The following is a 13,882-nucleotide window of genomic DNA, read 5'->3' on the forward strand; positions in this document are numbered from 1 at the left end:
TCTGATTAAACATCCTAGGATCCCCACCATATATTTTGTGCCCAAAGTTCACAAGGACCCCCTCGATCCGCCGGGACGTCCCATCGTGTCGGGCATAGGGGGGTTGTGCGAACCCATATGTCAATTTATAGACTATTATCTAAAACCACTTGTGGAGGCACTGCCCTCCTATGTGCGAGATACGACGGACGTCCTGGCACGGATCGATGGGATGTCCTTGGAATCAGACATGTTCCTCGTCACTGCGGACATTGAATCGTTATACACCTGTATTAGACATCAAGACGGTATTGATGCCTGCAGGTTTTTTCTGAGGAGCAGTAACTGGGATGGACCCACATGTGATCTAGTTCTGGAGTTACTTGAATACATCCTGACACACAATTTTTTTGTTTTCAGGGACGTGTTTTATTTGCAGCAGTGCGGCACTGCCATGGGCGCGGCCTGTGCCCCCTCTTTTGCTGGCCTCTTCCTGGGATTCTGGGAGCGGGGGGTCTTTGCGGGGGAGGGGGGGCAGGCCGCTGAGCATGTGCAGTGCTGGCTGCGTTACATTGACGATTTGCTCATGGTGTGGCAGGGTTCACATCAACAGCTTAAAGAATTTATGGAGAGTCTCAATAGTAATGATTATAACATTAAATTGACTTATACTTGTAGTGACTCTGAGGTGGATTTCCTTGACATCAAGATACGGGTGGACCATGCATCTAATTTGCAGACGGATGTATATAGGAAGCCCACCTCAGTTAACTCACTTCTACATGCTGGATCCTGCCACCCATGGGCAACTATTAGAGCCATTCCAGTTGGCCAATTCCTGCGGATTAGGCGTATCTGCTCCTCAGAGGAGGCCTTCATGGATCAAGCCGCAGATTTGAGAGACCGTTTCCTCAAACGGGGTTACAGTCGACGCTGCGTCAGGAGGGGTTTTGACAGGGCAAGAAAAACAAACCGGCCCGCTCTTTTACAATCAAATATCAAAAAGAAAAAACAAGAGCAGGGCAATGTTAGGTTCATCTCAACCTTTAATGGGGGATGGAACCAAATGAGGGACATACTCACAAAACATTGGAATATATTGAAGACTGAGCCCTCATTGACGAATATAGTCTCTGAGTATCCACTTATGACATACCGCAGAAGCCCCAATTTGGGTGATATGTTGGTACGTTCACATTACGTCCCATACATCAGGAACCCTTTTGACTCTCGCGGCCCACCTTTGGGATGCTACCCTTGTGGTAATTGTGTCGCATGCAAGAATGTCGTACGGACATCATCATTCCAATCTGCTGATGGGACCAGAACTTATTCAATCAGACAACATATAACCTGCAACACCGCTCAGGTTATCTATTATGCTACGTGTGGGTGTCCTAAAGTGTATGTAGGTCTCACTAGTCGCCAACTAAAATTACGTGTTCGTGAACATGTCCGCGACATCCTTGCATCAAAGACAATAATGGATCTTACACAGCTTAAAACTATACCAAAACATTACAAATTAATGCACAATAGTGATCCTAAGTCCTTTTTGGTGAGAGGCATTCAGCATATAAATAGTGGTATCAGAGGCGGCGACATTAAACGCCTCCTCGCACAGAAGGAATGCAGATGGATCACGGTATTGGGGACCATGACACCACATGGGCTAAACGAATCGCTCAGTTTTGCGCCTTTCTTATGATTTATAAATATTGATTCATTTCTGCCTGCCATCCTAAAATAGGTATCTCTCCTCCTTTCCCGTTTTTAATCAATTGATGTTTTTAGAGTACGTGGGTTTTCAGACTCCGTACTTAACCTTCTTTTCTTTTTATATTCGTTATCTGTCTGGCTTTAGATTGGGCATTCTTTCTGTCTTCATATTCTGGAATGGAGAATCTGATTGTGACACAAGTGGCATATAATATGGGACCCATATGATCATCATGCAACCTGCAAACAGCATATGACCTAATGGACGACATGTTATCGGCAGAAGATGAGAAAATAGAGGAGCTGATGCAAATGGACGAATATACATTGGCGGTTGCATTTTGTTTGAATTATACAATTCAAAATATATTTTCTTTTTTTTTTTTTTTTTTTTTTTTTTTCTCCTCCCCCCCCTTCCCTCATATATTAGCCACTTACACATAATTCACGCACAGCACATTGGAGGTTTTTCCATCCCCCCCCCCTTTTTTCCTTGTCCCACTTCCCTTCCCTTTCCCCACCCCCCTCCCCCCCCCCCCTCCCAAACCCCCCCCTTCCCTGCTTATAATACATTTTTAACAATACAACATTTTCCACCACTTTATTCTCTCCTTTTCCAGTCAGGTTATCTGATACTTTTGTGGCCTTTCCATGGGGTGACTCGCACATGCTGCGCGTCATACAGACGTGAATCAGATGGAACAGGCGCTGCTTGTGTAGCGGTCTAGCGCCGGCCGCTCACTCGTGGCGTCTGGCTATTAGGAGCAAAATAACGCTGGTTTCAGCTGTTACCTAGGCAGCGGTTTGTTGCTGATCGTCACATGATGACGTCAGCCTACCGGAAGACAGCTCCATTGATACTGCGCATGTGCTGCAGCCTCCCCATGGATTGGCTCGCAATGGTCAGATGACCGCTCTCAGCCAGGCATTTAACCTGGGATGTTCACAGCCATAGCCACGCCCCCCGAGGAAGCGGTCTCCTATACCGCGAAACGCGCGTAGGGGCACATAAGCTGACGCTTTCATATACCGAGACATGATGGGTATGTTTAACCAGCTCATTTTGAGCTTACTTTGACGTTTACTGCATGATTTATGGCACACTGACATGGCATATGTCTGAGGTTTCCACTCACTCAGCATTAAAACAAATTGGGTGATGCATATTTAATTTAGCAGTCATTGGCACTGACATGTCTATGTACTATATAACACATAACATTACTTTGGGGTTGTTCTTTTAGTGACTCCTGCATAATAGATTCATTCACTGTTTTGTGGCTGGTACAGTGACTACTCCCTATGCCCTCCCCTTGTTTTTACGGTCATTGTGACTATATTATAAATCTGTGGTATCTGTTCTTTTGGCTGCACATGCCCATCACAGGCTGTCCGCTTATTTCTCTAGTATCAGGTTAAACGTGATTGCCCATTTTATTGGTTTTGTAGTTTTCCTGTATCTCCAATGTGTGTCATATTTGGTAAATAAAAGCATTATACGGTTGTAATGGATTTGGATTCTAGGCTCTCTTTTCTTCCATATCATTGAGAATCGTCTCCATGTTAATAGATTTAATGAGGCACCATTTATGTATTTTACTAATAATGTCACAAGGATGTTTCTTTGGAGTATTTTTCATATATATTGTTCTATAGACTACTTTGGGGTAAAAAATAAAAAAAAATACAGGCTGCATATTGAACAGTATGATATCTCCGTCTGACTCCTCTTCTATATGTGGGCTAAAAATAATGACATTTGTGGGCTCCATTCATCTGTTTTTGCTGTGTCTTACCCTAATTCTATACAGTATTTTCCTGTAAAAAAAAATAACAACATACAGGCCACATATTGAACAGAGTGGTATCTCCATCAGACGCCTGATTCATCTGTGGGCTACAAATTGTTGCATTTCAGGCCTACATTTTTTTTTTGCTGTGTTTTACACTAGTTCTATAGACTACTTTGGGGTAAAAAATAAAAAAATACAGGCCATATATTGAACAGTGTGGTATCTCTGTCAGACGCCTGATATCTCTGTGAGCTACAAATTGTGGCATTTTAAGCCTACATTCCACTGTATTTGCTGTGTCTTACCCTAGTTATTGACACCAGTTTGATAACAAAGAATAAACCCTCTGTCAGGAACAATGGATCTGACAGGCGCAGCTCTTCTACTTTCATTTCTCCCTTCTCACCAGATTTTCAGGAAACCCCCTCCCTCTAGATAGTCTCCTGGCTCTAGCTGCTGTGTGAAACCTGATACCACAGTTGGTCTGCAGAGCTTCAGGAAGGAAGATATAACTGTGCTGGCTTCTCAGGCTCATTGGTCCCAAACACATCACACTTTATAAGGTTGGTATGTAATGTGTGTAATGTTTTTAGTCATTACTATTGTTTATTTAGCTTGTTTTATGTATGGATAGAGAAAGGTTTGTGGATATTTCATATAAATAAGGCAGATTTTCTTACAAATGAAAGTGTTCCCTAATGCATATTCTCTCTCTTGCTTCAGATTATCTTCTGAAATGGAGAAGAAAATGTATGATCTTTCAAAACCCCATCATGTTGAGGAAGTGGGAAACATGCTGTTAGATGATGATGATGATGCAGACCCCACAATGAATGAGGATTTTGAAGAACGTGAGATTGATTCTCATGATGAGGTGGAAGTCTGTGAACTAAATTCTGAAACAGAGCAAGATGGTGACTGTGATGAGAAGGAAGAAGATATAGAATCTTATTATATGGGAAAAGATAAAAAAACCAAATGGAACAAGAATCCACCCATAAAAAAACGTATGGAACCTCATAACATTATCACTCACCTTCCTGCAGTTATGGGAACAGCACGTAATGCAAAAAATGAAGCTGAATGCTGGTATACTTTTTTCACAGATGACATTCTGGACTCTATTGTCATATACACTAATCAATATATAGACAATATAAAGCACAAGTTCATCTGTGACAGAATCCTGAAGCCCACGGATGAAATCGAACTGCGTGCATTTTTTGGATTATTATACCTTGCAGGAGCTTATAGGGCAAATTGGCAAAGTTTGGAGGAACTTTGGGGTATAGAAAGTGATGGAATTGAAAAATTTAGCCTTGTTATGTCTCTAAAAAGATTCAAGATTCTAATTCGTTGCCTTCGGTTTGATGACAGAACTACCCGAACCGAACGTAAAACATATGACCGGCTTGCTCCAATTCGCGATGTATTCCAAAAATTTGTGGAAAACTGTAAGATAAACTATCGCCCTGGGGCAAATGTCACAATTGACGAAATGCTCCCTGGTTTTCGTGGCAGATGCGCATTTCATCAATACATACCATCAAAACCTAGCAAATACGGAATAAAAATGTATGCCCTTGTTGATGCCAGTAAGACCTACACATACAACATTGAAATTTATGCTGGAAAACAGCCAGATGGTCCTTACTGTGTCAGCAACAAACCCACTGATGTTGTGAAAAGAATGTCTGAGCCCTTATTTGGATCAGGTCGCAATATAACTGCTGATAATTGGTTTTCAAATTGTGATCTTATTGATTATCTAAAAACGCAGAAGCTTTCATATGTCGGAACTGTAAGAAAAATTAAAAAAGAATTGCCGCCACAGCTTGTTACTGTGACAGGGAGAAAACAGTACAGCAGTATGTTTGCATTCCATGATGGAAAGGTTTTGGTTTCATATGTACCACGCAAAAAAAAAAATGTACTTCTTCTCTCAACGCTTCATAATGATGATGCCATCGATCCTAAATCTGAAGCACAACAAAAACCAGAGATTATTACATTTTATAATGAAACCAAAGGGGGTGTTGATACAGCTGATCAGATGTGGTCAACTTTCAGCGTCAGCAGAAACACCAAGCGCTGGCCAATGGTCATATTTTTCGCTATGCTAAATTTGGGTGGTATAAATTCACAAATCATTTACCTTGAAAACCAGCTTGAACCACTCCGTAGACGATTGTACCTGAAAAAATTGGCCCATGAACTAATGCTTGGAGAGCTACGCAGGAGAAGTATGAAAACCATCGGTATCCCCTGTGGCCTTCAAGTTATGCTCAAAAGATTCCGCCCAGATATTGATACTGAAAATCCAACACCTGTACCACCTCCCAAAAGAAGGAGATGCACCACCTGCACCATGGAAAGCGGGAACAGAAGGCTTTCTAATTATGAATGTCTCAAATGTCATCATGCAATCTGCCTGACACATGTAAAAATGTATTGCAATTCTTGCTCTTTGCTTTGCAAATGTGTTTTTTCTGGGGAACCTTCAGGATCTAATTCAGATTAATTCTGTGTGTAATATTATTCTAGGTGCCTAGAAAATGTTTTTGTGCCAAAATTTTCTCTTTTTAATAACCGTTACTTGATATCATTGGGGGCTATTTGGTGGGAGTTTTGAAATTTGTGTATATCAAAGTTATTACTTTTATGTTGAGTAAATGGGTTTGTTTTGCACCTGATAATATGTAGTCTCTTTTATTTCATCCCAATGAAGGTCTCTGATCACTTTTAGATCACTGAAATTGAGAAAATTAGATATTCTAGGCATTTTTCTAGCCTGCACTTGACAGGCACATTGTTCTATTACGAGTTAGTGCGAATATTGTTCCTGACGGAGGGATAGACTACTTTGGGGTAAAAAATAAAAAAATACAGGCCATATATTGAACAGTGTGGTATCTCTGTCAGACGCCTGATATCTCTGTGAGCTACAAATTGTGGCATTTTAGGCCTACATTCCACTGTATTTGCTGTGTCTTACCCTAGTTATTGACACCAGTTTGGTAACAAAGAATAATTTTTTACCTACATTCCAGTAAAGTGTGGCTATCCCGCACACGGATCACATACAAGTTTGCTCCCAATACAACCATTTGTAGTGAACATGGAAAATATTGTAGTCCATCTAAAATGGGCAAGGCGCGTGTCAAGGGTTGTGGAAGTGGACCTGATGGTGATAATGAAGGTGCATGCAGAAGCCAAGGCCATGGGCGAGCTGAAATTGTGCCACAACAAACACCGACATCTTCTCGCATGAACTTCCTGTCCGAATTCATAAGGGACTGCAGAATAGCAATATTGAAACCAGAGCAGTGTCAAATGGTTGTTGGTTGGATAGCGGATAATGCATCCAGTCACTTTTCCACCACCACCAGCACCCTGTCTTTCACACGGTCAAGTCAAAGTAGTCTTGAGTTTGGACTGCATATTCCTCACCCTGATACTCCTTCCTCCTGTCATGTCGAGTGCCCGGAGACAACTGATCCCACACTTGGACACTACGAAGAGCTGTTCACTTTTCCATTTTTAGATTTGGGCCTCTCACCCGGTCCACTTGAAGCAGGGCAAAAAGAGATCACATGCAGCGATTCCCAAATATTTGAGCAGTCACGTTCAAACAAAGGCGACAGAGGGAATGTATCACAACAGGTGGACGATGATGAGACAACATTTCCAGAAAGTCAGGAGGAGGACCAGGGTGTGAAAGTGGAAGCCGAGGTGGTGGATGATATAGTAACTGACCCAACCTGGCAGGAGGACATGCAGAGCAAGGGAGACGTAGCACCCCAACAGGCAGGAATAAGCAGTGTGGTGTCCACAGATAGAAGGCAAGAAACCGATCCTTGTAACACCAACACGACGGAAGTTGACAGTACAACTGTTAGGTCTTCCTGAGTCTTGTTGATTTTTAAAAACTCTGCCGATAACCCCAAACAGGCCATTTGCACCACCTGCCATGCCTGCATCAGCAGGGGTAGCAAAACTACCAATCTGACCACCACCAGCATGATCAGACACATGGCAGAAAAGCACCTGCCTTTGTGGGCCGAACACCAGGCTCCAGGAACAGTGTCTGTGGGTGAAAATACTGCTTCTCCACTGTTGTGCGTGCAAGCCAATCCCCTGTCCACATTGCATGCGAAGGTGACTCCTGCCCTGCACCTGTTTTTGCCCACACTCAACTACCCCTATCATCAAGCACGTCCACGCCTTTGTCCCAGCACAGCCTTCAGTTGTCTGTACCCCATTCATTGGAATGCAAGCATAAATACGCAGCCAACGCCCTACAGACCTCAAAATTCATATATTTCTCATCTACTTGCACTCAAAATTTTGCCTTTTAGGCTCGTGGCTATGTAAGCTTTCCACAAACTGATGGCGGCGGCCGTCTAAGGTACTCGGTCCCCAGCTGCCACTATATCTTCTGTTGTGCCGTCCCGGCATTACACAAGAAAGTGTCCCTCAACATTACCCATGCCCTGAACAATGCTGTTACTGGGCAAGTCCACCTAACCATGGACACATGGACAAGTGCTTGTTGGGGGGGAAGCTTCATCTTGCTGACGGAACACTGAGTTAACATAGTGGAAGCCGGGACCCAGAGGGACCTTGGGATGGAACACGTCCTCCCGACACTGATGATTGCCAGCCCTACATAAATCAGGGTTGCCCCCACAGTCTACAGCTCCTGCACCACATCCACATCCTCCTTTTCTTCAGCCTCCTTCTCTGAAAAGACCACATCAGTCACAAGCTGGAAACACTGCAGCACTACCTCAGCCAAGCGTCAACAGACTGTACTGAAGCTAATATGCTTAGGTGTCGAACTGCACAATGCTGAAGAGTTGTGGACAGCTCTGAAAGAACAGGTAGATGTGTGGCTGAGACAGCTGAACCTACAGCCAGGCACGGCTGTGTGTGACAATGGCCGGAACCTGGTGGTGGCTCTGAGGCGAGGCGAGCTCACACATGTACCATGCCAGGACCATGTGCTTAACCTCATTTTGCAATGGTTTCTCAAAACCTACCTGGAGCTGTTGGATCTGCTTGTCAAAGTACACTGACTGTGTGCCCATTTTAGAAAGTCAGCTCCAGCTTCCGCCGCCCTTGCCGTGCTTCATCAGCATTTGCAGATTCTGGCTCACCGACTGGTGTGTGATGTCCCCACATGTTAGAATTCAACACTGCACATGTTGGAAAGGATTTGTGAGCAGAAGAGGGCAGTTGTTGACAACCATTATTAACAAGCCCATCGTTATTCAGTTCAGACTCCACACATGAGACCTCAGGAGTGGACATGGATGTCAGACATATGTACCATCCTACAAAACTTTGAGGAGACCACCAAGGTGGTGAGCGGCGATGATGCCATAACTAGCATCATATCCCTCTTCTCTGTCTTCTGAAATGCTCTCTGCTCATAATTAAAGAGGTGGAATTAGAGGCTGAGCAGATGAGATGAAGCAAGGAAGCATACAGGGTGATTACACACAGCCCAGCTTCATGCCATCCCAACGTGGAATGGTTGACAGTGAGGAAGAGGAGGAAGAACAGGAGCTACTTTCATGCGCTATAGACGGCATTACAAGCACAACTGTCATACCGTCAGTTCAGCATGGATACCCTGAGGACAGGGAGGAGGAGGAGAGCATGGTCAGTCATCCTCTTGGTGAGGACACGGAAGTCTTGCCTGTTAGCAGTCTACCACCATGGCTGACTTTATGTTCCACTGCCTTTCTTGTGACCCTCGCATTTTCAAAATTTTGGCCGAGTCATTACTTTTTGGTGACACTTCTAGACCCACACTACAATGAGACCTTTCAATCTCTTCTTAAAGAGGCAGACAGGTGTACTAAAATGTTGCAGTACCAGAAGACCCTTGTTGCGGAATTATTAAAAAGAATCCCATCTGAAAATGCTGGTGGCAGAGGTCACAGTTCATTGGACAACCAAGGAATACAAGTGAGAGAGACACAACTCCTGTCCAGCAAAGGCAGGGGAACACTGGTAAAGTTGTGGGAGAGTTTTCTCAAACCCTCTCATCGCAGTGGCCCTAAGACGTGGGCTACTCTCACAAGGAGTGCAACATTTTGGAAAATGGTGAGGGAGTACCTTGTGTACCATACCAATGTCCTCCAAGATTCCTCTGTGCCTTTTAATTATTGAGTCTCAAAGCTGGATACGTGACATGAACTGGCTCTCTATGCCTTGGAGGTCCTGGCCTGTCCTGCCGCTGGCGTTTTGTCAGAGTGCGTGTTTAGTGCCGCTGGTGGAATTATAACTGATAAGCACATCCGCCTGTCAACTGAAAATGCTGACAAACTGACTGTTATAAAAATGAACAAGGGATGGATTGGGACAGATTTCTCTACACCACCGCATGATAACAGTGAAACCTAACCTCAAATCCAGTGTCTTTTGTTGGGAGATATATTCCCATGCACCTCTTCACACCCACACATGGGTATACGCTTCCTGATTTTTGCTGTTTGCTGTTATCCTCCTCCTTCTCCTCATCTCATCATCCACCACCAATAGATCACCATGGTGACCGTGGGTCAATCATGATGCAACAGCCGCTAGAAATTTTTGCAAGGGTGTTTGTGATGCCCATTCCAAAAATGTTTGCACTCTATGTTGAGGTGTCCCCTCAAGGGGAAAATGTTTTTCAGCCTATACACTTAGTGTATTGGCATTACAAGTATAGTAGACCCTCTCCTTTAAACTGGGAAAACATTTTTCAGAGGCCATCCTCCACATCTCTTTGGACACCACCACTAGATCACCAACGTGAGCGTGTTCCGTGATGCAACAGCCAAGTAATTTTTTTTCAAGGGAGTTTATGATGTCCGTTCCAAAAATGTTTGCACTCTATGTTGAGGTGTCCCCCCCAGGGGAAAATGTTTTTCAGCCTATACACTTAGTGTATGGGCATTACAAGTGTAGGAGACCCGCTCCTTTAAACTGGGAAAACATTTTTCGGAGGCCATTCTCCACAGTTCTAAAGACACCACCACTAGAACACAAGGGTGAACGTGTTCTGTGATGCAACAGCCACTATAGTTTTTTGCAATGGTACTTATGATGGCTGTAAAAAAATATTTACACAGTAGGTTGATGTGTACCCCCAGACGGAAATGTTTGTCAGCTCATACACTTACTGTATGGGCACTACAAGTAAAGGAGACCCGCTCCTGCAAACTGGGAAAACATTTTTCAGAGACCATCCTCCACATTTCTTCCTTGGGGGATTGGAGTGTGTGCAAATTTTGGGCAGATCTTGTATTCACTTCATGGGCCAACTTTAGGTGACTTAAAAAAATCAGAATCATGGGAACTTTGGTTTCATGTGGCCATCCAGTTCGTGTGTTCAAATGCTTATTTGGGTGCGTGCAACTTTGGTGCAGGGCAAGCCTTGCATTCAATGCATCAGCAAACAGTATGGGAGTACCAAATGAATAATGTGAACTTGGTTTTCCTGTGGCTATTTAGTACGTGTGTTCAAAGGCTTATTGGTATGCGTGTAACTTTGGTGCAGGGCAGGCCTTTCATTCAATGCATAAGCAAACAGTATTGGAGTACCAAATGAATAATGAGAACTTGGTTTTCATGAGGCCATCCAGTATGTGCCTTCAAAGACTTATTGAGGTGCGTGTAACTTTGGTGCATGGCAGGCCTTGCTTGAATTCAATGGATAAGCAAACAGTATGGGAGTACCAAATAAATACTGGAAACTATGGTTGCATGTGACCATCCAGTATGTGGCTTAAAAGGCTTATTGGGGTGCATGTAACTTTGGTGCAGGGCAGGCGTTGCATTCAATACATAAGCAATCAGTATGGGAGTACCAAATGAATACTGGGAACTATGGTTGCATGTGGTCGTCTTTTCAATGGGATGTTGGGGTGCATCCAAATTTTGGGCAGCCCTGCCACTCACTGCATATGCAATAACAGTATAAGAGACCCAATGTTTAATAATGGTAACAACAAAGCACAGCCGGCTGATAGCTCTCTAAGAATAGTGAGGGCCAACTGCTGGCCCTCTAGAAATAGACTTTGTAACTTTCAGAGTCCCTCCTTCATAAATGAAACAGGATGTGTCTGATGATGTGTCACATGCCACATGGCCAAAGAAGGTTGTAAACTGTTAAAATGACATTTCCCAGTGAATGTATTTGTCTTGGTTGAAAGCAACGCTAAAGTTGAAAATCGCATCAAAAACGCTACGTGTGAACATAGCTCAAGTGGTTGAGGAACATCTTTGTTTTGGGTTAATTATTTTGCCTTATATAAAAGTCATTACCGTGGAAATGATGTTCCTTAGCATTTTTCCCCGGAAAATCCGTTTTGGCTTCGTTTTTGTATGTTTTTTGGTGTGTCTGTAAAAATGGTGTAAGACTTTGACAACATTGTTTACAACTGTGAAATGGGAGTCAGAAATACTTCCAGGGGCATTCCCCATGATGTTCCCATGGCATTTGAGCACTGATTCCATCATTTTCAGACGTTTCTAGACTTTAAAAGGACCCTGGGGGGGTGAGGTAAAAATACTTGGTTTTCCCATAGACTTACCTTGGGCTCGTTGCTCGGGTCGAGCACCTGAGTATTCCAATTTGCTTGACCCGAGCATTTTAGTGCTCGCTCATCACTACTCTGCACTAGACTGGACAACTGAACTTTCTATAAAAATACTGACAGCTCAGCATGCCCCTGCACTAGATTGGATGACTGAGCTGTTACTCACTGCATTCAAGACACACTGAGTGGAGGAATCGTGACAGAAGAACTTCTTCGGGGGCCACCAGGCACACAGGAAACCTGAAATGGAAGGACTTGACCAAATGATTGTGCTTTTCAGAACGAGACAGAACCCAGGATCTTATTTTTGGTCAATATCCCCTCCAATGAGCAAGAGATTGGAGAGAATTTTGGACTTTCCATGAATTCATGATCTTCTGCACCTCATACTCTAAGCATTCATCAATAGAAACTGGAGGAGATCGGGATGAGACAGACAACACCAAAGTGAAAAACTCTTTTTAATAGCAATCTGTGGCACACATTAAGGACATAAAGACAGTGAGGAAGTTTTAATCTGAAGGCACGCAGATTGACTACCTCCAGAATCTCTCATATTGGTGAATAAATTTAGGACCCATCTTTGAAAATGGTGCTTTCAGCTCAATATTTTGAAGGACAATCAATTCTTATCTCCTACTTCCATGTTTTGCAAATTTGGGTCACCCCAATATTCTTTTAAGCCTCCATCCAGACATCCCCAAGAATCTATATCTTCACATTTACTCCAGGACACCCTTAACGCATCTAAAAAAATTCACCAAAATAAGGATGAAACCCACAATTTTTAAAAAATGGAGAGGTTCCAGTGGACTGTTAATGGGAAATTTAGCAAAAGGTAAACATGAGGATCAATCTTCCTGCTGAGCTGCAAGAACATTTTAAAAGTGTTTCCAACGATTGAGCTGTCCTCTCTGTCTGACCATTGGTTTCAGGGTGGTAAGTAGAAGAAAATAACAAATCATTCCCCAATTTCTTACAAAATGCTGTACAGAATTGCACCTCCCTATCCAATACAATGTTCAAAGGAATATCATGCAATCTCACTACATGATTGATGAACAATCTGGAAAGCGTTTCAGCATTATGTAGCACAGCTAATGGAACAAACAAAGCTTGTTTACTGAATCAGTCAACTATCACTCAAATAAAAGTTTTCACACCAAAGGCAAATCAGTAATGAAATCCATGGTCAAACGAGTCCACAGCCTTTCTGTAATTGGCAGTGGAGTCAATTCCCCAGCTGGCCGGTTATGATAGACTTTAGTTTGTGCACAAGTTTCACACATGGATACAAAAGCTTTAATATCATTATACATGAATGACCACCAAAAGAGTCTAGCAATAGCTTTCCATGTAGCAATAACGCCAGGATGACCAATCTAGACAGAATAATTAAACTCCTGCAACCTATGCAATCTTAGATACACAGACACAAATAATTTGGAACCTGGAATTATGGAAGGGGCCAATGCCTATGTTTTACGGAACTCCAAGGATTCCATAGAAACCACTATACCCTGAGAAAGAATGGAGGATGGAGGCTTTGTTCTAGAAACCAAATAAAGGCTGTGTGATAAAACATGATTGAAAAATTGAATCTAGAAAAAAATAAGGACCATCTGGCTTGTTTTGGAGTTAAGCACTTGGCTGATTCAGTGTAGGCTGAATTAATATGATCTATTATTCCACAAATGTTCAATTAATAATCAGTGTAGGGTTTAATGATTTGATTTACAGATTGCCATAAGGCAAATAGACCCTAACTAAATATAACTTTTTTTTTTTACAAAATTA

Source organism: Dendrobates tinctorius, unplaced genomic scaffold (genome assembly GCF_039654945.1).
Source record: "Dendrobates tinctorius isolate UK_male_01 unplaced genomic scaffold, ASM3965494v1 ptg000105l, whole genome shotgun sequence".
NCBI lineage: Eukaryota > Metazoa > Chordata > Amphibia > Anura > Dendrobatidae > Dendrobates > Dendrobates tinctorius.